General features: G+C 42.4%; 1 protein-coding gene across 9 annotated transcripts in view; it reads left to right on the forward strand.

Moving 5' to 3' along the window:
* SORBS2 (sorbin and SH3 domain containing 2) overlaps nucleotides 1-27584 on the forward strand; it is a 230452-nt gene that overhangs the window by 48304 nt on the left and 154564 nt on the right. The window contains exon 3 of one of the 9 annotated variants that reach the window (XM_082375164.1): nucleotides 21919-21974. The exons of the other annotated variants lie outside the window; for them this stretch is intronic. The gene's annotated coding sequence lies outside the window, so the exon portion shown is untranslated. The remainder of the gene's footprint in view (nucleotides 1-21918; nucleotides 21975-27584) is intronic. 9 annotated transcript variants of the gene reach the window in all.

A 27584-nucleotide genomic window follows, 5' to 3' on the forward strand; every position in this document is an offset into this window, starting at 1 on the left:
TTAAACAAAGCACTTCCAATTCAATGAATATTATATTCCTGATGTAAGAGTTGAACTCGAGAGCTGGGAAATCCGGGTGATAAAAATATGTTGAATAAAGGGGAATCAAAACATTTGTTGGAGGGCCCTAAGCTATCCTTGAGTATTGCCATTTCAATGATCCAACCTGCAGTGGAAAACAGAAATTTGCTCCATAGGAATATGAAAGTGCTGTGGCATAGAGTGGTTTATAGAAGTTGAAGATCTAACCTTAAGTGATTGCTGAAGTTGACTTAGAATATTGATAACAATACAGGATTTTTGCAAAATGTGATAAACTTTGAAATAATTAATACAATAGTAACATAAGACCATGAAAGCAATTATAGAATTATTACTATAGAATATAGATTTATTCTATTGACTTACCATCTGAAATATCATCACCTATCTTTGCATACTTATCTTAGAGCATAACTTCTAAGAGCACTCATGCAAATCGCAGCTATATTTTATCAAATTATTCTATTTTTCACATTCCTTAAAAATTGTGAAGGAAAATCTTTCAACCCATAGGAAATTCAACTTTCAGAAATTTCTTAGGTCTTCTCTACTTGATTCCTTCACTATTATGAGATATTGTAAATTGTTATAACTATGTTCTCTCTACCTACTGTCATTAAATCTATCCTATCTTACAGTCATGTAGCTCATCCCTTAGAAAAAGACATCCCCTCTTCCCTTCCAACACACACACACACACACACACACACACACACACACAACAAACCTTATTCAATTTCTAGATATATCAATGGAAAACCTTACCCTGATTTATGAACCTGATAATGTGTGGTATTGTGAGAATTACTGAGAAAAAAGCAATCAACCCTTTGAGGTTGTTACTTGAAAGGTGCTTTCCTTATATTAGGCAAAAATAGTTTTAACTCCTACTTCATATCTTTAACCAAGGAACTGTTCTTTCCTCCGGCTTTTGCCATACCAGACTTAGAAAGACTGACCTCCTGATCGCTCTAGATATAGCACCACCGTTCACTCACACGGATGCAATTGGAGCACCTTCTAAGAGCAAAGCACTGTTCTGAGTTCTTGGGACACATCAATGAACAACACTGATCAAAATTCCTAACCCAAAGAGCGTACAGTCCCATGAAAAGAAACAAACAATAGAAGATAAACATAATAAGTAATTACATAGCAGATAAGAAAGTAACAGAGTGCTTTTAAAATACAGCAGAGTAAAGAGGGTCTGGAGAATGTGTTGAGGACAGTGCAGCTTAGAACTTTAAATGTTGAGCAAAAAACTTGAAGCAGGTGAGGAGTTATCCATATGGCTCTCTGAGGGAGACGTAGTCTAGGCAGAAGGAACTGCCCCTGCAAAGACCCCAAGGCAGCCAGGGCTTCCCTATTCGAGGTACAGCAAGGAGGCTGGTCCAGCTGCAGCTGAGAGAGAAGGAGAGTAATCGGAAGATGAGATCAGAGAGGCACTTACACTATAAAAGGCTTACTCTGGCTGCCGCGTTGAGAGGAGTCTGTAAGAAGGGGAGGGTGGGAGCTGGGGGACTAAGTAGGAAGCTAGTGCAATAATCAGGTGAGAGAGGATGATGGCTTTGGACAGGGTGGGGATGGAGGAGGTGACAAGAAGTGACTGGTTCTCCCTGGGTATCTAGATCCCTGGGATATTCCAAGGTTGAGAGGTCAGGAGGAAGAGGAGAAACAAATCAATGAACCTGAGAAGACGTATCTAGGGAGATAGGAGGAAAAGCAAGAGGATGCAGTGTGCTGGAAGCCAAGAGAAGAAATTATATCAGAGGAGAAGGAATGATCAAGTAAGACGACAACTGAGACTTGGCTAGTAATCTTCACAATTTGGAGATCATTAGTGACCCTGACAAGAGCAATTTGGTGGAATGGTATAATTCTGGAAAGTCTTTTGCATGATATTTAAGTTAAAAAAACTGAAGTGTTTTGATGGGTGGTTGATACCTCTTCGATTGATTTAAACTTCCACATTATTTTTACTCCACTTGACCATAGATTCCAAAGCCACTGTACCACTTGAGCACATAAATGCCAGTGTTTAATGAAATATGTATATTCAGGTCTGTAAACCAAACCATGTGACTTGGAGTGCTTCCTGCAGACGATTCTGACTGTTGAGCATTTACATGGACCATGGCGATACCCAAAAGCAAAATGCTTTTATATTTGTAGATTACTTGATTGAACTATATAAAATGGGTATTGATAAATGCCTTTACTCCAAAAATGAAGCATAACACAAGCAAATTCATGCTGATTTACTGGCAATCTGTGAATTGTTGTTTAGGGCCTGAGAGTTTCTGCATCACCAGTTCTTACTAACTGTATGAAAAATTACATGATATTCTGGTTATCAACCTCTATGTTAACAATCTATAGCAGTTTCCATTTATTACACTCAATCATATCAGTGAACCAACCAATTCGTATAAGCTGTTGCTTGCAAACAACTCTTATAATAAGAGTAAAATAAGAAAGCCACCATTAGGAAGATCATTTTTAAACACCTAAGCCTGATCTTTACCATCTGGTTGTATAGATCTAACTGGAAGGAAAGCTGAAGGATTTGAAATAGCTGAACTAATTTATACTCTTGTCTCTGTAGTTAATACAGTGGTTTAATTTCTAAGGACTCAGAATAATTGTTAAAATAGAATTGTGATGTTGGTGCAAAGCAAATGACATTAAAGATAAATGCTATTTTCATATCGAAATTATTTTATAAAGACACTGGCTTCTGAATTCTATTGAATATCAAGTTAGCAATGAAAAGGAACATTAACAAAAATCTCTAAAAGTTTATATTTAGTCTAAATATAAAATTAAAGACTAAAATTTGATATGAGGTTTAGTTGTGTGTTTTTCTTACCCAGAAATCAAAATTTGAAAAGCAGTAAGGGTATTTTGCCCTGCTCTGTGTTCTTCACTTAGATGAATTTCCTGTCTCATTTCTGAGGCTAATTATGAAATGACAGCATAATCAATCAGATATTACTCTTTGTCAAATTATGTTTCTTGAAGGGGCTTTGCATACTCTAAATATCTTATGTTGTAATAGAAGTCACTGAAGTCCAGAAAAGTGAACTAAACTTGACAATATCTTAAAGTCTTCTAGTAGAAGATCAAGCCCCCTGAGCAGTGCATCTCCTGTTTTTCCATGCAGTTCAATGAGGAAACCATGCCAAAAGTAGAGAAATGGAAACCCTCTTCAGGACCCAGCCCTGGGTGTTACCTGTATTACCTATAAGCATATGTAGCAGATAAATTTTTGTAGGCTGACCACATGTAGTTAAAGTTACGCAGAGTTCAGGCCACATTCAACAATGAGTAAGCCCTGAGTTTTTGGATGGCTTAAATATATATAGATATAGATATATGATATATACACACTGATATTTACTTCAGATCTAGTTTCTAACATTCAAAGTTAAATCTGTTCTTTTAATAAATGTAACTGGGTATGAGATCAGGATCAGTGAGATGAACAAATAAAAGACTTTTACCCCATGAGATATGAGGAATGAGAAGCCATTTCCTTCTTTATATATAATTAGAAGGAAAGGTCTCGAAAGAATGAATACGATTGCTCTTAGTCCAAAATTATATTGATGGTGGGTTCTGAACAGAGTGATGTTTGCTGAATGATAAGAAGTTCCAAATGAGAACTTTAGCCCTTGTGATCCAAGTTAATGGATGCTTTAGCCCCTCTTGATAGTCACATCTGGTTTTTCAAGACTTTGTGCTACTTCCAAGCTCTATGACAATTTTCATCATAATGTCTCCTCTGATAATATCTGCCAGTCAAAATGTGACTGGATGATTCATGATCTGATATTTATACCAAGTTTCAAGTTGTGTATTTTTGACTGGAAAACTGTCTTTCATGTCAAACTCCTCACATTTGTGATATTTCTGGTGCCTACCGTTTTCTCATGACTCTTCAAATACTTTCAAGGAGCATAATTTTGATATAGTCTATGAATAGCAGAATCTAGAGTCTCATTCCAGGTGACAGTGACTCTTCCCCATGTTAAGACAAAGATGCAGGGGACAATAATCCAATCTTTCTCATGAACTGGACATGACTGCTATTGGAAGCAAGACTGTCACTCACAGAAGGAAAGGAGCATGATTGCTTAGAAGACCGAGAGGGTGGCCTGGGCATGATAACTGACTAGGTCTGTTCCTAAACGACTGCCTGGAGCAGAGGCCTCCCACCTCACCCTCACCTCCCACCCTCCACTGACCTGCACTGGATATTTAATCTTCCTGTGTTAAGCCACTAAAATTTAGGGCCTGTCAATTACAGACATCAGCCAACCTTACACTGCTGATGAAACTATAGAGCTACATAACCCTACAGTGTAATATGTCAACATATCCTAATAGATTTTGTGATTATATATGTGAAGAGATATTTCTCAAGGGAAGTCTTTTTTAAAAGATAGGTGAATTATTTCAGAAACCCAAATGCAGTGGTGCCATGATTTTAAAAGAATTTTTAAAATCATTGAATTTAACTTTTTAATTTCATTTGAAAATATTTTAGTTACATTTATGTCTTTTGGACAATGCTCATTAAATATTTCTGCCTTCTAAGAGGATAAGAGTTATTCTATCATAAGGAAGAATCCACAAGACATTCATTTTTTTAATTCCCCCAAATGAAACTGTTATCCTTTCTACTTTATCTGAAAGGAGAATTTTTATGAATAATCTTTAAAAACAGATTTGAATCTGTCAAGTTCCAAATCAGTACCCCAATTAAAAATTTTCAGATTAGATTTTTAGAAAGCATATGTTACCTTGAACTCCTCAATGTATTAAAATAAACAAAGGAAATCTAAAACTTTCTTATTACGAAGTTGTACATCTTATTGAATCTTTATGCAATTTATAGTTCTCTTGATAATGTGTTTTGTTTTGTTTTTTACCACAACCTATTTTTAAAAAAAGAATTCCAGACAATCCTTCATCATCATTAAATGACTTAGGAAAATGAAGATGTTAGTGCTGGTGTTAAAATGGCCCTAGTTCTATACCCACACCCCCAAAACCTTTTTTTTGTATTTGTGGGTCGGTGTCCTACAAAGCATAGTGGATAAAGAATTAAAATTCATTCATTAGGTCTAATTAGGATCAAATATATATTATGCACCAGTAGCTACACTGAGTGTATTTCCTAGGCTGGAAATTGTTTGTGGCTAATGTGTTGTAGCAACCCATAAAGTACTCATGGCTGTGTTAACTGGTTCTGAGATTGGGTCCCCCCCTTTGTGGAATGTCTTTCATCTCAGTAGCTGCTTTCTATAATTTGGCTGGGGTTTCCCCTACTAGTCTAAATGTAGCATGTTAATGCCAATTTTAAAATCAAATATCATGAATAGTAGACATGCATTTTTTTGTCTAATAAATATCCATTAATTACCTCAAAAGGGATACAGATTCTTCAGGATATACATTTTTTCATGACTAAATGGGTCAGAATTCATTAGCAGTTTGGAAAGACAAATATAAAATGGGACCAGTAGCTGAGTTTAATTAAGTTGTCACTTCTTTCAATTTTTTCTTTAAGGCTATTTTCCACTCATTGTATCTGAATTCTTTCTGAAAAGGACTAAGCTCAGCATACCATTGCTTTCCATTGGCATGATTTTGACAGAGTATTTTGTCTAGTTTTTTAAAAGGGTGATGAAATTGAATACATGCTTTTAAAAGTCCTATAGTAAATGTATATATTAAATTCTAGCCACAATAATAATTGTTGCTTAAATTCATGTTTAGCAAATGCATAATGCTAACGTTTTCAACTGTGCAGTACTAATTTGCAACTAAGTAGTGTCGTTTATTTTCAGGATCGCGTTCCGTTTTTCCCTGGGATCCTCTAGATGAGGTTTCTCGACCTTGGCCCTGTGAATACTTGGGGGCGGGTAATGCTTTGTTGTGATGGACGCCCCTGTTTGCTGTTGGCAGCATCCCTGCCCGCTAGAAGCCAGTCAGCACCCGCTCCCATCGCCCAGTTGTGACAACCAGAAATGTCTCCAGATTGTCAAATATGCCTATGTCAAAATCACCTTAGCCTTACAGAATAAAACCGCTGCATTAGATAATAAAATATCCCTACATGTCACCTCCATGTAAAGGTGATTTTACTTGTTTGTAGACACAGACTCTAGTAAGAACCCTTCTCCAAAGCAACTTGGACTTATCCCAATCATTCCAGTGCCTAAGCTTCTGGGGAATGTCAGGCATCCTTCCTTGGCCTCCTTTCTCTCCGTATTCCTGCTACTTTTAGATGTCCCAGCCTATTACATGCATGTGTACATGTGGACACACACGCTTTGCCTCTGTTGTGGTCAGTATGTATCTCCCGCATTCAGAAAGTCTCAGCTATCTTCTGAGGACCACTGGGCAGCTGCCTCTCCTGCCCGTCCCAGCCCTCAATCCAGCCTCCTCAAGCTTGGTCGGAGATTGACTTCGCCTGAGGATGCCTATTCTTGCCCCTTTGTCACCTAATTTAGCAAAAGGTCAAAGATGACGGCCGACCTTCTGTTCATCTCACTTTTTCTCAGGCCAGGCCTATCTTATTTCAGTTTGTTGCTGGTCTTCTTCCTCTCCTGGTTCTCAGCACTAGTTCTTACATCCAGATCGACTGTACTACCTACATGCTTTTCAAATAGTTCATTTTTGCCCTGCCCTCTACCTCAGTCTTGACTGGAAAGCTCACAGATTCCTCTCTTTTCCAAATTCATATAGTAGTTAGAGCTAATGACATTCCTTTAAGCAATTTATTTAAGTGCCCATGTGATATAACAATCCATCCATGATTTGTGTGAGCACCTGTTTGCATTCCTACATCACGATCTTTTCATGTGGTATGTTTTGTTTCCCCAAACAAGGCTACAAACTTTTTGAGACCGAAACCATGTTGTAAATTTTTTGCATCCCTTGATGTGCCTTATGTACTGATATAATGCCTCATATATACTGGGAAAGTGATTGCTATTTGCTCTTGTGATTTGAATTTTAACACCCATGTAAGGTCAAGGAGAAGAGAGAGAAATGCTATCAAAAGGAAAAAAAAGAGAGAGAAAAAAAAAGTTAAGCACTCCTAAGTAGCTTATAGTTTACCCCCAAGTTTCAAAATATAAATAAAAGCCAAAAGACAAAGTTACGGGTCACGTTTTCTCATTCAAGTTCTCTATCACTCTTTAGCACTACTCACTACATGAAGAGGGAGCATTTCATTCTCAAATGAGTAACTCAGGAAATGTGGGTGAAAGTGGGGCTTGTTTGTTACTTTGGAATTAGTTCATTTATTTTCCACATGGTACAAAATGACTATGCAAAGAGTGCACCAACTTTATCAGTAAACTCCAATAAAGATCAAAAGTTGGGGCCTCCACGGCAGCCCCTGGTCCACTCTGCAGCTTTCTGTTGTGCCGTGTGATTGGGACAGTGTGCGCTGGTCATCTTAGCTATTAGGTTATGGCAGGTAATATGCTGCTTTTGAATTTTTGAGATCCTTTTCAAATATATGATTCAATTGTGAATGCAGATGTGCTCTATGTTCTTGGTATTTTCCAGTGGGAAAGAGACAATATTGCTGGGATGATGAGGAAATTTAAACCCACAGTTTGATGGTGATGAAATGAAGCTGGATTTTATACTTTGTACTTATTTGATATACACAGTTGACACTTAGAATGATACTTTGTATCCTCCTTTTCATTTACACATAAGGGAGAGCTTCAGAAGAGTTAAACTTTCTGAAAGTCCCAAGGCTAGTGAGTGGCAGAGCAGGGACTCTAGCCTGGGTTTGTGTGACACTCCAGCATCGAGATCGGTGCCCTGCGACGGGGAATCTCTCAACAGTATGGTGATAGGATTCAAGGGAGGTATTTGCAAGTAGCCATATAAGTGGTTACATTTGAACAGTTTACTAGTTCCCCAGTGAATACACTTAGCAACCAGCCCAACCAGTGTTTGTAGACAGAAAATGAGGCCATAGCACCCAGTTGGGGCAGCAGGTGAGCAACAATCCCCAAAGAATAGCTTCTAATTTTTTGTTTATAAGGAGCTTAATGGGTATACACTTGGCAGATACGCAGTTTCTTTTTTGGGTTGCATCAAAGGTTTTGATCTCCATTTCTGTATTTGTTTTGTCTACACGGGCAACAGAAAGTCTTCCATTAGATCTGTAAACTCCTGGCAAACGAGTCCACTCTGGCCCATCCTGCTTTTGCCTCAGCCACATCTCCAAAATTATTTCCTTATATTTTAACGCATATGTTAACTAATTTATCCTTGCAGTTTCTTCCCTTCCTGAAATTCCACTGGCCTAAAAGTCCATTTACCCTAAGGTTACACAACTTCACACATTTGTCTCTGTAATTCTGACCCAGAATGGCCAGGAATCAGAGGTCCATGTGATTAATTAATTGCTATATAATTAGCTCTGATATCCAATCCCATCAAGATTTCAGATGAAAAAAAAAATGTCTTTTTTCTTCTTTCTTGTTGTTGCTCAGTACAACGTGAGGGCTCTGTCTCCATCTCCCTCAAGGCTGACTGTCGGTGGGGAGGCTGACTGTCGGTGGGGAGGCTGTCGGTGCGGAGGCTGACAATCGGTGGGGAGGCTGACACTCGGTGGGGAGGCTGACTGTCGGTGGGGAGGCTGACTGTCGGTGGGGAGGCTGACTCTCGGTGTGGAGGCTGACTGTCGGTGCGGAGGCTGACTGTCGGTGGGGAGGCTGACTGTCGGTGGGGAGGCTGACTGTCGGTGCGGAGGCTGACACTCGGTGGGGAGGCTGACTGTCGGTGGGGAGGCTGACTGTCGGTGGGGAGGCTGAGTGTCGGTGCGGAGGCTGACTGTCGGTGTGGAGGCTGACACTCGGTGGGGAGGCTGACTGTCGGTGGGGAGGCTGACTCTCGGTGGGGAGGCTGAGTGTCGGTGCGGAGGCTGACTGTCGGTGGGGAGGCTGACTGTCGGTGGGGAGGCTGACACTCGGTGGGGAGGCTGACTATCGGTGGGGAGGCTGACTCTCGGTGGGGAGGCTGTCGGTGGGGAGGCTGACTCTCGGTGGGGAGGCTGACTGTCGGTGCGGAGGCTGACTGTCGATGGGGAGGCTGACTGTCGGTGGGGAGGCTGACTGTCGGTGCGGAGGCTGACACTCGGTGGGGAGGCTGACTGTCGGTGGGGAGGCTGACTGTCGGTGCGGAGGCTGACTGTCGGTGGGGAGGCTGACACTCGGTGGGGAGGCTGACTGTCGGTGGGGAGGCTGACTGTCGGTGTGGAGGCTGACACTCGGTGGGGAGGCTGACTGTCGGTGGGGAGGCTGACTCTCGGTGGGGAGGCTGAGTGTCGGTGCGGAGGCTGACTGTCGGTGGGGAGGCTGACTGTCGGTGGGGAGGCTGACACTCGGTGGGGAGGCTGACTCTCGGTGGGGTATCAACAAGGCAGGAAGCGCAGAGCAATTAAATCTCCTCTGGCAGTCTCTGCTGTTCCCAGAGGTGGCTCAGAGCAGGGGCAATTCCTGGGAGCCCTTTGCTCTTGGCAACATCATGCCGTCTTGCCTCCTGGCTGTGGCGCTAGGGTCACTCCCATAATGCACTGTTTCAGTGTCCCTCTCCTCCTCAGATGGTCGGGAGCAGCTTCTGCCTCTGGGGAGGCTGGATAGTTCAGCGCCCTCAGCACCACCACCAGAGGTGGATTAATGGCAGTGGTGGCTGATGCCTACTGGTGACTGTAGAATTCCATGGCTTTATCAAGGATCAGTTTTATTTAAAAAGTCTTGCTCAAAGTTTCCTAAATATGCATTTTTTAAAGCCATAACCACAGCAAGCAGAGCCATATTTCTAAACATCTTTTTGGTCTTTGCTCCCCTCTGAGAAAAGAACACCATCTTAGCTTGGAATTCTCTCTCAATCTTCCTCAGGTTCTCTTCCAGGAAATGAGGGCTCCACCCCTCATTTCTTCAGGTGGAAAGATGCTGCTTCTTGCAGTAGGGCACAGGAGCTCATCAATAAATTAGGCTCCAGAGACAGCCCAGGGAAATCCTATAGTTGCCAAAAGGTGAACCAGCTCTAATAATAAGCCAGGTTTGCCTATCATTTTTCAGTATGTTACTTGGATTACAAAAAACTGATGAATCAACTCATTAACAAAATCTAATAGGATCAGAAAATTACTTTGAGGTGGTGAACAAATCAACTTTATGCTTCAAATGTCACTAATATCAAAACTGTGGATACAAAATCCATGATAAATCTCTCCCACCCATTATTAGCTCCTTAAAATTGCCCCTGGGGCCCTGCCTTGATAGCCTGGACTGCCTGTGGAGGGCGCTCTTGCTTTAACGTGCAGGGAGACTGTACCAGTCCTTAAACGGTCTCAGCGCTCTGCTCCCCATCTCACTTTACTTCAAACCCCAGAAGCAAACGTCAGTACAGAAGGGTAATATTGATGAACACTAAACTCTGAAAATATGTTCAAGAACAAATTGCGTAAATCAAAGCCAGCATGATTAAAAAGAGCTTCCCTGAATGACTGAGCGTCCTCGGGTGGGATTCGTGAAGGATCCGTATGAGGTCCTGAAAACCTAGCCAGTCATTCCCCGTATCCCTGCTTCACACCCTGAGGCCCTGGGCCACAGTTCACTTCGTTGGAGCCCAGTCATCACTGAAGAGGCCAAGGCCACATGCTTGGATGCTGTAGGGTTGACGCTAATTTCCCAGTTCCACAGGGTCACCAAGAGCAGCCCTCTCTACCTCAGGGTGGACCGCCCCAGAACTCACAAAATGTGCCTCGAATAGGAGAAAGCTTTGTTACCAGCTCTTACAACATCTTAGACCAAACTGGGGAGAAAGGCAAGGATCCCTGGTCCAGGAGGTGGCAGAGATCACATCTTTCCCCCTCCAGGCATGGAGCGGTGCATGCTGGGAGAGGACAGGGGAAAGCCATTGCCCTGATCACCTGTGAGTCTAACTCACCGTCTGGGGCCCAGGTAGGGACCAGCAATGGCACAGTCTGGTACCTCTGGCTGTCCCTGAGAGAGGACAGAACGCTCTCTCTTCTATGGGGCTCTTACTGAACACACCGCCCATTAACTATCACCCTCCAGGCCTTTCCTATCAGATAGATCATCGAAAGCCTGTTTGAGCTCACATCCAAACACATGCGATAAATTCACATTACTGCAACACAAAAAGGTGCATCCCTTGCTTTTAGCTTAAAGCCTACAGGCTGCAACTAGTTTAGGAGACAGTCTGGTTGATGGGGAAAGAAAATCTCCCCACACAGGAATATTTTACCAGGCATTCCTAACCGTACATCAATCCAGGATGAACTTAGCTTGTCATAGCTTGTCACAGTTTGTTCCAGCCTGTAACCACAGCTTCCATTCCCACTTAAGTAACTTGAATCAGGTAAACAAGGCCATGTGGATCCATAGAAATCCGTCAGTTCTGAAAAACATCCCTAAAAACATGCCTGATGGTGACGTCAGTGGAGGGCTTTTCAGAAACAACTAAATGTGTTTGAATTATGTCACTAGGGAATCATCTTTCTATAACTTTTCAAGCCACTTAAGTGTAGAGAAAACATTCTCTCCTGTAAATCTTACCTAAAGGTGACCCTGATGAAAAGTCACTTGCTGTTCTTCCCCGAGTGTCTGTCATTTTGTTATTCCTTCTGTGATTTCTCCCTCTGCTGCCTTTCCCATAGTTTATAATGTAGGAAGATAGACTTGAGGTTTTGCTGATGAGTGGAGAGAACTAAAAATATGATCTGGAAGACATATTTGTGACAGCTGGGGCTGCCCCACTTTTCAGGAAGGCCAAAGCGGCAGTCAGAGTCATGGCCAGGGGATAGAAACCAAAGAGATGGATGAAACAGGTTTTCATCATAGGCACTCTTGAGGCACCTGAGTTGGTGTCTTCAAACCGTGTGTGGGTGCTGGGGGCAGTCTATGCCTAAAAATAAAACATACATCTAAAGAGAACCGAAAAGAGAAATGCCATCTGTCTGATGCTACTTTGTTTTTCACCTGTGAAAATAATATTTAAATTCTCCTCAAGTATTAAGCTGGTTTTCTACTAAATATAACAGAGTACACTCTAGATAGGGTAATACACTGATTGACTGATACAAGAAACTGGATTCCGTACCCACCAAGTGTTCTTGGGGACCCTGGAAAAGGCTGCCTGGAACCAAATCCTACAGGAATACGGTAACTTACACGATGGGGTACACTGTTTGGAAACCACCTGCACTGACATGATCATAGTGTAACTGTATAGTTACAATAGTATCCAGCCACGTGAACCTATAGGAAGCAGAAGTGGGAGACAGAAAAACCAAAAAATAAAAAGAAGGTGAGGAGGAGCAGGAGGAAGAAGAGGAGGAAGAGAGGAAGAGGAAGAAGAATGAGGAGGTGGAAGAGAAATAACACAAATAATAACAAAGAATCTGAAGTTTGCCTTGTCTGACCACCCATTTGATACCTGAACCCTCTCTAACATGGAACGTGTGGGAGTGGGAGAGGGGAAAGCAAGGAAACTGAGTAGATCATGAAGTAAAGAAACAGAGTTCTCAGCTACCGGGGGTACACACTGAAAGGAGGCAATAAATCATTGCCTATCGCACTTTTTAGATCTATGTCTTCACTTCATCCTCAGGCCTGAAGGACGATGTGGAAGAAACAATTACAAGACTCACAGCCTGTAATTGGTCCTGGTCTTCAGCATCCTAGGTAGCAGGCAGGGAGCAAGGTGAGCAGCCTTCGCAAAATCAGCAGTGAGATGAGGAATCTAGCGGGTACACGAGACAGAGTGAGTTCAACACTCCAGGTTTTCACGCTGTGCCGAAATTAAGGGAGGTCAAATGACTTATCGAAAATTTCCGCTAAGCAGCAGATTGTAAAACAAGCCTGCTCATTAGGATGCTACAAAAAAGCAATGATAAATGAACGTGATTGTAAAAATATGGTTAAGATACACTTTAAAAAGAAAGTGTATCTAATAAAGAGTAACAGTACAAAACCTCAGTCTTACCCACCGCATGATCTTGAGATCTGAGGTTCAGATCTAGGGTGCAATATTGTAGATGGGTGTAAAAGAGATCCCTCCTCAGAAGAATGCAGCTGGTACCAACTATGCCCAGAGGGCTCATGGCTACTTGTTGCCATGCTGCCCACGGCCCTTTAGAGTTAAGGAGGGCGCAGACACATGCTGCGGGCTATGCGGCTGGGGGCGGGGTCAGATGGTGTGCGCACAGGTAGGGGCTTTATAAACACAAGTTCCCAGCTGTGTAACACCCTATCCCATAGCACAGCTCACGGATTAGGAAACACTCAGAAGCTACTTAATGCCAGATTCATGAATGCCTTTAGTGACTATTCCTCTTTCCTGACTTCCCTATATTTTCTCTCCTTTTTACTATAGCAGATATATCTCTATTTACGATTTTAAACCTTTGCTAAAAAGTTTATTGTTATTATAATAATAGCTAACAACTCTTGAGTATTTTCTATGTCAAAGACACTATGGTGAGCTACTTTGGTGGATTATCTTATACAACCCTGGAAGTAAATTGCACTGGGATATAAACTCCATGAGGGCACGGGTGCTGTTCTGGAGTCTTCTGGATTCCTTTTGCCTGGGGGGTAGTAGGTACTCAATAAATCTTCACTGAAGGAATGAACAAATGGATGAGTGAGTGAAAGAGCAGCCTATAAAGCAGGTACTATTATTATTCCCATTTCATGACATGCAAAGTTAAGTGGCCAATCAATGGGGAGAACAAGATACAAAGCCAGGCAGTCTGTCTCCACAGTCTTCCTGATGTGTACAGGTACCACCTTTACATCAGGTGGGTTTTGTTTTATTTTTATTCACCGCTTGCTTTAGGAATTGAGTTGCCCTAAAATGCCAGCTGGCAGGCTTGAAGGATAAGATTCTCAAGGGTTGTTTGAATCCCACACCCAAACTCCTGGAGCCAGGGCTGGCCCCCAAGAACTAGAAATTGTTTTCTTCCCCAAGAATGAGCAGAACAAAGAAGCCAGTGGGGCAAGTTAAATCAGAAAGAATGCAAGGGGGCTGAGATACCAATTTCCGAGAAAGGCAAGGGGGGCATCTGGAAGGCCGCCAGCGTTGGAGGGGCTAGAGACTGCATCAGCCTGGAGCGGTTCTCAGAGGCAGGAGGTGAGACGAGCCAGTACAGACCAGGGTCGGGAGGAGGACCGCGTGGGGTGGGAGGTGCTGAGCAGCTTCATAATCACCTCGAAAATCAAGCATTCAAGTGCGCTCTTGTATGCTGGCCACTGTATGATTTGTGGCTGGCTTAGTCCAACGTAAAGGACCGGAAATGAAGCAGGTAACAAAAACAAAAATGTATTTTTACTTTGCTTTGTGTAGAGTCTAGTGCAGTGTCCAATCAGGGCCACAAAAGCAAGGGTGCATAATGAAGGTAAGAAGGGGGGTGGGTCTCAGGTGCGAGCCCGGTTCTAAAGCAGTGATAGGACTGGAGAAATGAAAGGTGTTTTTCATGCTTTTCTCTCTATTTCTCACTCTGCCTTTTTCCTTCTTGACTCCTCTTGTTCTCTCTTAAATAATGTTAAAGTTTTCAGACCACGTTTCTGTTTCATGTCTTATACTCATAGACCTTGTATTCAGGCAAGGCACAGACCACAGGTCCTAATTTGGCAGTTTTTAGTTAGACTTTCTCTACGCATTTTTGGCTTCCATTTCTGTGCCACGGGACCAGTACATGACAAGTACTCGCAGTGAGAACCGGCCTGAGGTGCTTCTTTTGCATTTCTGGCCTCTCAGCATCACTCCATGCTGCAGCGCAGACGAGTTGACCTTCACGCCTTTATTTCACTGACTTCCAGCTTTCCTTATGCCAAAGCCACAGATTATTCTTGTGTTTGAAAGTACCTTTTTGCAAAAGCAAAGAGGAAAACCCAAGCACCATAAATAACTTGGCCTTCCCACCCCACAGTGATATTCCATAGGTTGAAGTTTCCGTGCCCGTTGACTCCTCGCACGGGTGCATATGCTTACAGCTCTCTATCATTTATGTAAAGGAAGCAGGCGCTGCCATGCCCACAACGCTGATGCCCTGATGAGTACCCTGTGCACGTGCGTCGCTGACCAGCACAGGCAAAGTCCAAGTTCGATGTATAGGCACTGTGCTCTGCTCGTCCTGCAGAAGCCACACACAGCAGACTTGTATTTCTGTCAAGGGCTCCGGTTTTCCATCATCTATTTTTTATAGCACTGATACTAAACCAATTGCAGCAAATGAAGGGTATTCTTTCTGGCTTGGGTGCATCACCATGCTGATTTGCCGTTCCTAAGAAGCAGGCTCGCTGAGTTGGGTTTTATCCTTTACCATGGGAGACCCAGTTCAACAAAACGTAAGTGTTTTGAGATGCCTGATTTTTTCAAAATGTAAATAACGAATTCCCCATGCATGAGGGGAAATGGCCATGTGATAAGATGGAATAGGGATGGAAGCTTTATTTGGTACAGTTGGTGGCAGGATGACAGTGGATTTGAAGACGAGCGAAATAATTTGCTGCATCCTCCAGTTTCTCAGTATATCATTAACCTCTGAGAGAATCTTAGTTTATTCTGAAGCAGCTTTGTGATTTTCAGAATCATATTGTCATGTGCTCTCTCTAAAATGTTTGCATATCCTCATCTTTATATGGTCTCCAAATAGAATAAGCTTGCATTTTTAGACTTTAAAAAGAGTGATAAAGATAAACCAGGAAATTTAGAGAGAACCCTTTATAAAGGACCATAAGGCCCTTCCCCCATACCAAACACTCTCACACACCCTCACACACTAACGAACACAAAGAGATTTTAAAAATTAACTAGCTAACTAGCAATAACATTATATATCAACCTAGAATGCTTTTTGCTTACAGTAGATTTATGCAGAATAATTCATTAAATGTCAATAACAAATGACCATATTTGTTGCCCAATGTTAAGCTTTAAATCTGTAGTGTATTTCAACAGGTCGTTTGTGGTTTTATGAAAGCTAATGCTCTTTATTTCTCTATGAATATTTATCACATTTCAGGTGTATAGCTATTATTGCTTTTTCAAGCTTGTTTTTACTTTGTCCTATGTTCTCAACTCTAACACTATTCAACTTTTTGACTTTGTGAATGTAACTGCCATTCTCAGCTGATAAAAAAGAAAATACCAAACCAAGCCATGTGAATTGCTATTTTTCAGTGTTCCTGTGTGTCTGTGCTTTACCTAACAGCAAGATCAATAGGACACCAGGAATGGAAAGAAGTCAGCTCTGGGCTGCATTATTCATTTTCTATTAAACTTGACAGCTAATTTGCAAGTTCACACTTTTTTAATGCTAGAGTTCTTGAAACCCTGACAGCTGAACCCTTCTAACTCCAGCTAAGTATGAAAATAGAGAATGGAACCCAGAGGGTTCCCTTGCATTGGTATCGTTTCCGAGGTATTATTTTGGTCAAAGACAGAAATTAATTCATGTTTACTGCTTTCTGGTAAAAGGGAATAGTAGGAGGGCAGTGAGAGAAAAAGTAGAATTGGAAGTGTTATAAAACAAGCCTGAACATTCCACTGAGGGTCACAAAAAGAATTAAAAGACCAAAAATTTAATCAAAATTAATTTAACAAAATCAAGTTAAGTAAGGATCTTTCCTTAGACCCAGTGATGGAATGTTTCAAATGCTTTTTCTATACAACGAGACATTTAATCTGATAGAGCAAGTGGCATTTTTAAACCCCAGAAAAACTATTTATTCTTAGAAAAGAAGAAATCCTGGACATGTAGCCAGATATGGGAAAAAATATTTAAGGGGGAACATTTTTTGGCAGGAAAGAGAAAGAAAATAGTTTTGTGTTTTTTTTTGTTTTTTTTTTTTCTGAAACACTTGGCAAAGCAGAAAGCTTAAAAATATTTCCCAGCTTGACCAGTTGCAAAACCACACAGCGTGTTTTGCCTTTCTGTTTGGGAAGAAGGAAAATCCTCGTCTGGAATGGGCTTATGAGTCCCATCACTTCCCATCTCCTGACGGGGATTAGTTCCATGAACTCCACTCCTGTTGGAATGCCTAAGCTGTCATCTGTCCTGACCCCAAATGAAACACATGGCATTCTGAGAAAGAAGTTAAAGCAGCCAATTTCTCAGAAAATATCTGAATGACCCTCAGAGGTTAACAGCACAATCATCTATACAAAAATTGCTTCAAATGTGGATCATGTGTTCTTCCAGGGTCGGCGGAGAATCTGTGTCTGCTAAAAGCTGCACACAAACAAGCTGCCCTGATTGGATTAGAAGCGTAGGCAGATGCTGGAGAAGAAGGCATGGAAATCACAAAAAATGTGCTATTACCATTCCTTCTTAACACCATAGCTTTTCTCTCTCCATGCTTTTTGTCCCCTAGTGTGTTGTATTCCCTAAAGCAGTTCATTGAGATGATTAAGCAACTAGAAAACTAGCTCTTCTAAACTAGTAAGCCCTTGTGCACTTTTGGTCTCGTATTTAAAGTCAACAAAGAGTGTTTCTATCTGCTGAGTGGAGAGTGGAAAGGTTTGTTTATTGAAAGGAAACTTCACAGTATTTTTTTTTTTTTCCATTTTACCTCTGAGTTCAACAAGAGGTCTGGGTCTTTAGGCAGCAGACACAACCTGATTTTGTGGGGATTTGGCTTTATCTGTGGGAAAGTCCTTTAATTCCTCCCACGATGTAAAACGTAAATCCTCATAAAGATGCCTTACTTTCTCCGATGCTGGGAAGACACCGTATGTACCTCACCTTCCCACCCAAGCTTCAGAATCAGAACCTTCAAACTGTCAAGGGTCTTATAGAGTCTTTGAGAAGACAAAGTTTTAAGTTTTTTCTTATTTTTTATTTTTCAACGATAGAATTCACCTCCATTCTCCCTCCCTTAACTTTAACACAAAAAACAACAACAAGAAAAACACAACCTCATTTCTTTTGAATTGCACCTTATTGTCAGCAAGACCTCCCTAAACAGTACAGCCATTCTAGGGGAGGCGCAGGTTCTAAAGGAGCAGACAAAGTCTCGACGCTGATTGCGCTGATTGCGCTGATTGCGCTGATTGCAGGAGGGGAGACCCGGCTGCTGGATGATCCCCCTGGCCTTCCACCTCCTCTCTCCTCTGGGCCTGGGTGGGGGTCAGCGCTACTGCTCTTCCTACCAGACCTCCTTAAGGCCCAAACCTGAGACTTGAAAGCAGTGGAAATTCTAGGTATAAATGCCAAGTCAAAACAATCATTGGAAAATCAACCTCTCCTTCTATTTCGCCCTGAAAAACAGTGAAAGAAGCAGTGCTTTGAAAGCCCTTAAATAATTGCCGAAAAGGCAGAAACCGTGGGCAATCTCAATAGCAACGAATGCTGCCAGTTCTTAGCCTGGTTACTATTCTTTAGTAAATGAGGTGAGAAGCTCAGACTCATGAAGGTTGCGAAGAGCGACCCAGGACTCAGACATTTTTACTGTGCTTTACTCGACGTGTAACTCGAAGTAAGAATGTTAGCGATGGGAGCAAAGGGAGCAATTACAGTATTGCTAGGCAAGCATGTGCCGTTAGGTAAACTGGATCAGGATTTCTTGCTGGGAGCCCTCCAGTTTACCTCAATACGGGCCCTCAGTTCCCGATTCCAAGTCGCTGCTTAGAGTGGGTCGCCGTGTGGATGACCCATCTCTGAATGGACGGCTCTTGAGCCCGGTCCTGGAGGACCCTTGGGTTGAGCGGGTTGTGTCAGAGTGGCCCTGTTATTATCAGAAACAACTGGAAGACTCATGGGGGCTGGGAGTCACCCACAGTACAAACCCTGCGCTGTGACCAGTCAGCCTTGGCTCCTTTGCAAAAGGCGTTTTGCCTGAAGCCTCATTTTCAGAGTCTGTGTTAAAGTACACAAACAGAACCGAGTGCTGTGGTCATTGAATGTCATTAGCTTCAACCTCCCCTTAGAGCTCACCCTCCCCTCCTATTTCTCCCGAGTCCCAGGTCTGCTCCGTGACCTCCAGAATACCCAGTTCCTTCATGTACAGACTTCCATATAGTTTGACCTTAATAGTCCCAGGGCACTCGCAGACAAGGGTAGACTTTTGTAGGGGAGGAACAATAATTTGCCCTCTATCCTTATGAGTTCTTAGCTAAGACTCCTGTAATAAAAGACAGATAAACAAGAGAAAAACAAATGGAAGTTTATTAACATGTATACCTCATACATGTGGGAGATACACAGGGAAAGATGAGAAACTCTCCAAGGTGGCTTAGAATTCAGGCTTAAATGCCATCTTCACAGGGAAAGGGGAGGGAGGATGTGGGCCTCTGAGGGGAGGGTAAATGATATTTAGGATGATGAATGGACCCTTAGAAGAATAGACAGGAGGTGTGATAGTTTGTGACAACATGTGTCTGGGTGTGGTGTTGACTTCTAGTCTCCTCTCCCGTGAGAAGAGTCCCTGTTTCCTGGTTGATGAAACTATCAGAGGGGATCTGTGACCATTGAGTTCCTTTCAGAGGATCTGTCTTTAGACAGATAAGGGAGTTCAGAGAAAGCCTCTCCCTGCATTTGCTGTTTTTCAAGTGTCTACAGCTCAAAATAATGAATATACCAAAGCAGCATATCTTGAGGTAGTATATTCTGCGAGTGTTCACTTTTGAATGACAACACCAGTATGCTACTTGTTTGCCTTAGATGCAAAGCATACTTTTCCTTTTAGTTTCATACAAACCCAGACTTGCACTACAGCTGCTGCATGAAGGTTAGTGATTGGTGAGGCTGACACAACTACAAAGTTTATTGAGATGGCTCTTGATTGACTCAGTATCCAAGCTCTCAAGAAGCCATGATGAGCAAACCCTTTGGGACCGTTATGATGGGGCAGTTTTAATGCAGCCGTAGCAGAGTACATCTGAGCCCTGCCTGTGTGGGAGACACAGCCCCACCCCTCCCCGGCCTGGACCTGGGTAACTGGGCACCTGTCAATGGCCCTACCATTGTGTGTGTGTGTGTGTGGGGGGATTAGCTAAGTTACTATAAACGTTTGGAAAAGAGCTTGACACACGTGTTGGCTGCGATAGATACTATAATTGTGTTGCTGGGAACTCAGCAACATTAGTATTGTATTAAAAATCAAATTCTAAATATTTTCTGAGATATTTGTTCATTGCAACTGTTAAATAATCTGAACTTCGAGGCATGTGCACAGAACTTTAGTTTTCTGCAGGTAAACCATTTATTTTGATCCATGATAGATGAAGGGGACAAAATTACACACACACACACACACACACACACACACACACACTCAAATACTTTAAAGATGTAGTCCAGGAATGGTGATTTAACTGAAGTTTAACATAGAAGCAGATGCATTTTTTAATGAGGTTTCATCAGATATTATTTATAAACAGGTAGTTTAAACAGAATGAAGACTTGGAGAGATTTGGGGAGAGGGTTGCGTGCATGTGTATGTGTGTGTGTGTGTGTGTGTGTGTGTGTGTGTGTGTGTGTGTGCACGCGTGCAGTTTGCCTTTTTCCCTTGTCAGAATGGTTCCATTAAGGAAACAAGCTTTCTTCCCAAATTTGCAGATGTCTGCAAATAGTATTCTGCCCAGAAGGGAAAAAATAGCTTACTATGATTCATTTGAAGCAAATCTCCTAGAATGTCAAAAGGGAGTACTTATTGCTGTGAGAAGATTGATTTAACTGCAGAAACAGGTATTGCTTCTCACCCTAAAATCAAGGCCTTCCCTTGAAACAGGTTGACTAGGCAATGCATCCTGACAAGATCTGAGGCCCCCTGACAAGTCCTCACTAGCCCCCAAGTAGCTCCCCACATCCCATGACCCTCGCTTCTGGGCTGGTCTGAAATTCCTGCCCACAGGGTCAATCCTATGTTTCAAAAATACAGATAACTTGCTTAAAATAGAATTTACCTGAGAGAGGAGAGAGTGCTCAACTTCTGTTAGCATCTCTTAGAGCCTTAAATGGTCAGATAAGCTACTGCACCCCTTCAAGCAAGGTACAGAGAGCAGTCCCCGAGAGGTGATTTTCAATTTGTGAAAAGTGTCTGGGCAACGGAAATTTGAATTGTAGAGAAAGAAAGGATCAACAGCTGGTGAAACATCAAGAAAAGATCCTTTGAGGAGGGGTACCTAATGGGGTCTCCTTGCAGGATGAGTTGGCTGTGGGTAGAGGGAAGATAGCAGAGCACGCAGTGGGCGCAGGGGGAGAACACTCCAGAGAGCTGACTGGATCCTGCACGAAATGGGGTTGCCTCACTCTTACCCTTTATATCTCCCGCCTCCTCTATCTCCACATAGATTTGGGAAGGACTAGAAAAGCAAAGAGGAGATGGGAATGGTGGGTATAAAATATACTAACACTATAGTCTTTGCTATTCTGCCTACTTCCATTCTATTAAAACGCTCATCAGTGGTAATGAAGCTTTGTATGAGAAAGTTTGTTTTAAACAAAAGGGGCAAGGAAAGTGAAAATAAATCAGCAAAACAAATCAGGGCTTCCAAAGTCACACTGCCTGCTTCACCCCACCTGAGACCCACCCTGGGTAAAAAAGCCCCAATCTACCCTATTCTATGTAATTCTGGTGGCGAACTGTGGTATGTAACAAACTAAAACTAACGACAAGTATTTGCACAGTTTCTTTTTTGCAGCTGTTTCTTGTGAAGAAGGTATCAAACTTGGTCAAGGAGAAAGTGTATATACAATGATAAAGTTAAGTTTTCCTGAGTTTGATTTCATTGCTATTTTGGTTGTTTCGTGATCGTGGGGCCGATCCCACCCACCTATTTACTGTAACGTTTCTTTTCTAGAGCCAGAATAGGACAGACTCATATACCATTCTGATCTGGGTGCATTTCTTCAGAAGGTATGCTGTACTCACGGGGAACCGCGGCTGCCTGGGCTTGGGGCTGACAAGGCCAGGAGGAAATCTGTGCATGTATTTTAACAAAAAGATTTCCCAGGGAAGTTAAGGAAATAAAATGATGGGCACCAAAGAATATGAGGCTACTCTGACCTCTCCTTGACATTCATTCCTATCATGTCCCAGCAGAATTCTGTTGAGATTCTGCAGAGATACCTTTGATTTAAGCTGACTGATTTACAGGAGGCCAGTGGGGAAATGAGAGGAAGTGAGACGGGGAGGCCAGAGCGATGGTTTTGGAATTCTTGACTCTGCCTTATTTCACAGTGGAATATTGTGCTGGGGGTCTTAGGAATACTGTGAGGAATCTATAACCGGGCCCCATCCTTGTCCTAAAAATCCTCCCATCTTGCTCTTCTCAGTTACAGCCACGCCCACATGGTCCCTACTTGTTATAGTGAGTGGATGTTTCTTGCTCACTGACACTTCACAGAGCACAGGGAATGCTCTGATCACCACAAGCATCCCTGATGGCAGGACTTCTAAGGCCCTCCAAGCCACCTACTTATGTTGAATTTTCCCTGGTGCAGCTGGGCTCCAATGGTGGATAGGACAGCAAGGCCCCACTTCCGGATGTCCCTGCCTGCTGCTTCAGGCTAGTTAGGTTGCTTCACCTGCTGATGCCCAGGCATGCTGGCTCTCTCTATGTTTCTGACACCACCCTGGCCAAATGCTGTCTGGATTTGGTTCCACCATATGGTGTTCATCTAACTCATCATGGAGGAATCTACCCAAATCTACCCCCCGAAAAGGGCGAACTTAAGTAGTTCCTTTACCCCTTTCGGACAAATTGTTGCAGCCTTGAATTGCAAAAGAAGAGATGCCTAAAGGATATATCCTAGGCACTGTATTTGTTTCCTAGGGCTGCCATAACAAAGTGCAACAAACTGAGTGGCCTAACACTAAAGAAATACCTTGTCTCGCAGTTTTGAAGGCTAGAAGTCCAAAATCAAGGTGTCAGTGGGGTCGTGCTGCCTCTAAAGGCTCTAGGGAAGAACCCTTCTTGACCTTTTCCTTGCTTCTGGTGGTTGCCAGAAACCCTTGGTATCCCTTGGCTGATGGCAGCATCATTCCAATCTCTGCTTTTATTGTCATACGGTGGTGTTCCTTTTTCTTGTGTGTCTGTCTCTCTCCAAATCTCTCTCTCCTTAAAAGGATACCAGCCATTGGATTTAGGGCCCACACTAATCCTCTCTGACCACATCCTAACTTGATTACACCTGCAAAGACCCTATTTCCAGACGAGGTCTCTTTCATAGGTACCAGGAGTAGGATTTCAACATACTGTTTTGGAGACACAGTTCACAGTACGATCGCCACTCCTGGGCACTGTGTCTCCGAGCAAGAAGCAGCTTCTAAGTGTGTATCACAAGCTCAAAACACACCCTTCAGTTCCCAGACTCAGCACTCACCCCCTCCCACATCCTTGCAACTGACCTGCTCTGCGGGGTCCACGCAGGACTGTGGCCTAATGTCTCACTGGCAGGACGGACCCACCTGGTCCAGGCTATTTCTGAGTGAGGTCAGAGCCCGGAGGACTAATCACCCCTCACTATCACTCATGCACTTTGGTCTGCTCTGAACTTCAAGCCCGAAACTTACTTTTTCCGAAGTACTATGATCATCCTTGGAATAGATCATTCTTTTTTCACATTCTTTCTGTCACACTTAGATGCCCTTCCAATCCACACACAATATTGAGATTTTCTTCCAAGGGAATGAGTTTTCCTAAAACTTCATGGGTCCCCGTGATTGTTCTGAATTTGGAGAGCTGCAGAAAGCCCTGGAGTTACTTATTCCTATGCAGGCAATTTATAAGATCACCAATCTCCACTGAACTTTCCATTTTCTACTCCTATATTACTTTTAAAAGGAAAATTTTGACTTCCTCAACTGTAAATCGGGTTTTAAATGTGCATATTTTTCAAGAAAGCAGGTCCGATATCAGGGCACAGATATCACACTGTGGAATTTATTACTCATGATCTACAGTAACGATCTGTGTGACACTTTTAGTCCTCCATCTGCACACGGATTTGAGAGTACACCCAGAAAGAGACAGCAACAGAGGCGGAATGAGAGAGAGAGAAATTCCACTTTCTAAAAGTCAGTGCTTAGTCATTGCATCAGACTTTGTGTAAAGACAAAGAGAATGGGACTTCCCTGGTGGCGCAGTGGTTAAGAATCTGCCTACCAATGCAGGGGACATGGGTTCGATCCCTGGTCTGGGAAGATCCCACATGCCACGGGGCAACAAAGCCTGCATGCCACAACTACTGAGGCTGTGCTCTAGAGCCCGTAAGCCACAACTACTGAGCCCACGTGCCACAACTACTGAAGCCCGTGAGCCTAGAGCCCGTGCTCCACAACAAGAGAAGCCACCACAATGAGAAGCCCACGCACCACAACGAGGAGTAGCCCCCGCTCGCCACAACTAGAGAAAGCCTGTGTGCAGCAACAAAGACCCAACGCAGCCAAAAATAAATTAATTAATTAAGAAAAAAAAAAAAAAGACAAAGAGAATCCTGCTGAAAAAGGAAATACCAAGAGGCTTAGTTAGGTATGACAACGCAAGACATTTTATAAATTTTTCATACATAGGTACAAGCGAAAGTGATTTGTGAGACGGTAATTTTGCATTATGCTATGTTCAAAGACAATTGAAATTCCTCATTTGCATTAACCATCTGAGCTGTTTTCCATTTGGAGGAAAGTTCTGTTCTGAGTTCCAGCTCCTCCCATATTAGGTGGGCAGTACTGGAGCCTCTGTATTCGAATCTGTCCAGATGCCACTGTGTATCAAAGTAAGTTTTACATATCCTAGGTGAAGGAAGGATTTAAATTAACCAATGGGACTTGGTTTTTTAAAACAGCCAGTTAAAGAATATGGATACTTGACCATGAGAAAAAGATACAAAATAGTGAGTGGCATGAGTCATTTGTTCCCTAATAGAAGGGAATGACCTGTTTAGTGGTTTTCATAGGAAAAATATCCAGTAAGCAGATAACATCAATTAAAAAAATATATATCAGCATGACATTTTATCAGTAACAATGGAATTTGGGTAGAACACTGATGTGCAGCTAAGTCAGGATAAAGCCCCTTCCAGGTTTCAAGGTGGTTGATATTTGCTCACCTGTTCCAGCAGGCAGGCAGGTGCCCGGAAGCCCGGCTCCAAAGGTGGGACAGCATTTAAAGCCTGGACCTCCTCAAGCCTGTGACTTCTGGGGCAGGGTCCTGAGCTGAGCTATTATTCCTGGGTTCTAGCTGCAAACCGCCTACTGCAAGCTGGGTTGCAGCAGTTCACATGAGGAATCTCTGACTGTCCTTTCTTGGAGGAACTTAAAAGGGACTTGCTCAAGGACTGCTCGTCAGAAATGCTGAGTCATCAGTATTCTATTACAATTCATCACATGCATACATTGCCTTTATTTGTGGAGATTCATAAGAGCTAAAGCATGACTTCTTAAAGTTTCTTGGCTGTCCTGACAGTGTCCCCCTGAGTGGAAGAAGGCATGCTTCACAAAAAAGAAAAAGATGACTTTTACAAAAATTCAACCCACCCGAGAGATGATGAAATGAACATTTGGAGATATTTTTCTCCTGCTCTTAAAAAAATCTCATAGTAACCTTTTTAAAAAACAAAATTGGAATTACACTGCATTGATTTGCATCTTCAATTTTACTTATTTTACTTCATTGTTTTGAGAATATTGTTCCCATTCATTAAGTATTCTTTGAAAATGTAAATTAATTAGCTGCACAGGGAGTTTACACTAAATAAGTAAATTACAATACAACCCAATGATAAATACTAAAAATTTTCTATCTCTTAATGCTAAAGGAGCCAGAAATTCTGCATTGAGTGTTGGATTTTGCTCATTCCCTCAAAAAAACTACGTTAAGTTATACCGTACATGAAATGTTATGGGGTTTTTTTTTTCCTACAAAGTAGATCATGATAATTCTAAAACTGGGCAGAACCACCTGGAATATGAGTCATTAGACTAAGTAAGAAGAAAAAGAGAAAGAGTAATAAAGTGTCTTCCCAGGAAACTGAAGATATGCGTTATTCCTTGTATTTCACAGGCTGGAAACTAGCGATCTGGGCAAACGTTAGATCGGATGATTCTCTAGAATTAACTGACCCTGTGTATTTGTGATCCACTTGCCTACAGAACTGCGGCCATCATTTGACCTGAGGGTGAGGGGTGTTCTCCCCGAATCAGTTTAACATAAGGACAAGGCACAGAGGAAGCACTAAGCATCTAGCTCTGCTCTTTACTTATTCAGAAACTGGAAGGACAGAGAAAATGCAGAAGGAAATCCTGTCTCTAGCCCCTTAGAGGACAGTCCTCTGAAAGAGCAGAGATTTGCTTGGCTGGCTAGGAGAGAGCTGGGTAGAAAGTCAATGAAACATCTGGAGTCCTTTTGTTTTTCAAGTATACAGACTTTAAAGTGTTAGCAGCTTTATTCTGAGTATACTTGTTTAATACTGGTAGAACTTATACTTTACCACATAAGAAAATAAAGGAGAATAGGAAACAAAGAAGCAGTTTCTATGAATCGGAGATAAGGCCTTGATGTACAAGATAAGCAACTCCCAGTCACAGAATTCTTATCGTATGCTGTACCCTACGCTCAACACTTTACATATATTATCTAATTCTCACACAGTCAGTGGTAAATAGATATCATCATTCTATTCCGCAGCTGAGGAAGGAGAGACTGGAGGGCTGACTTCATCTACTGTCCCACTTAGTCCCTCAGAAAACATGCATTTGGCTCCTAACGTGTGACCAGCATGGTGTGAATGCGGGGGAATGTGGCCGGGAACACAGCCATCCCCTCTGCCTCCTTCCCGAGCGGCCAGGGATTTGCATCTGTCTGCCCATCTCCAAGGCACTGAACCCAACACTAATAGTGCTATTTAATAGAGAGACTTGTGTAGTCTCACAGGAGACCAGTAAGTAGCACTGTATCTTAATATATTTTCTTCCTGATTTGAGAATCACCATGATTAACCTTAGAACTTGGAATGAAAATAACTAGTGCTATTGTGCATCATTCTGTGATGACGAGATGAAGGCAGGATTCATTTGGTTAACCAGATTTAGAAATAAAGCCCTATAGTTTTGCTGCTTCACCGAAAAGTCTTATCAACCACCATGGAAGAGACAAGAATGCTTACACTAAAAGAAATATCACCAGTATTTACCTAGAACACAAGATTCATCCCGATGACCAGAATTAGACAGAATGGCAAAGACAGAACCTTAGCAAAATATTTTCAAGTGATCCCCATCCACAAATACAGTTTTATTTGGCAAGCCAAGGGTCCACAGCAGGTGAAAACGTTTGCCTAGGTGACAGATGATAGAGCCAGGCAATCATCAATTCATGGCCACATTTTTCCATATACCATGCAATGGGCTTTTTTAGGGAACGCAGGCACTGGCACTATGGTAGATCTTCTGGTCCCCATAATGGAAGACAGAACCTTATCTGAGTCCTATTCTTGGGAAGGTTGGATAAACCCACAGACCCAAAAT

The sequence above is a fragment of the Balaenoptera borealis genome (assembly GCF_965194805.1).
Source record: "Balaenoptera borealis genome assembly, chromosome: 21".
Taxonomy (NCBI): domain Eukaryota; kingdom Metazoa; phylum Chordata; class Mammalia; order Artiodactyla; family Balaenopteridae; genus Balaenoptera; species Balaenoptera borealis.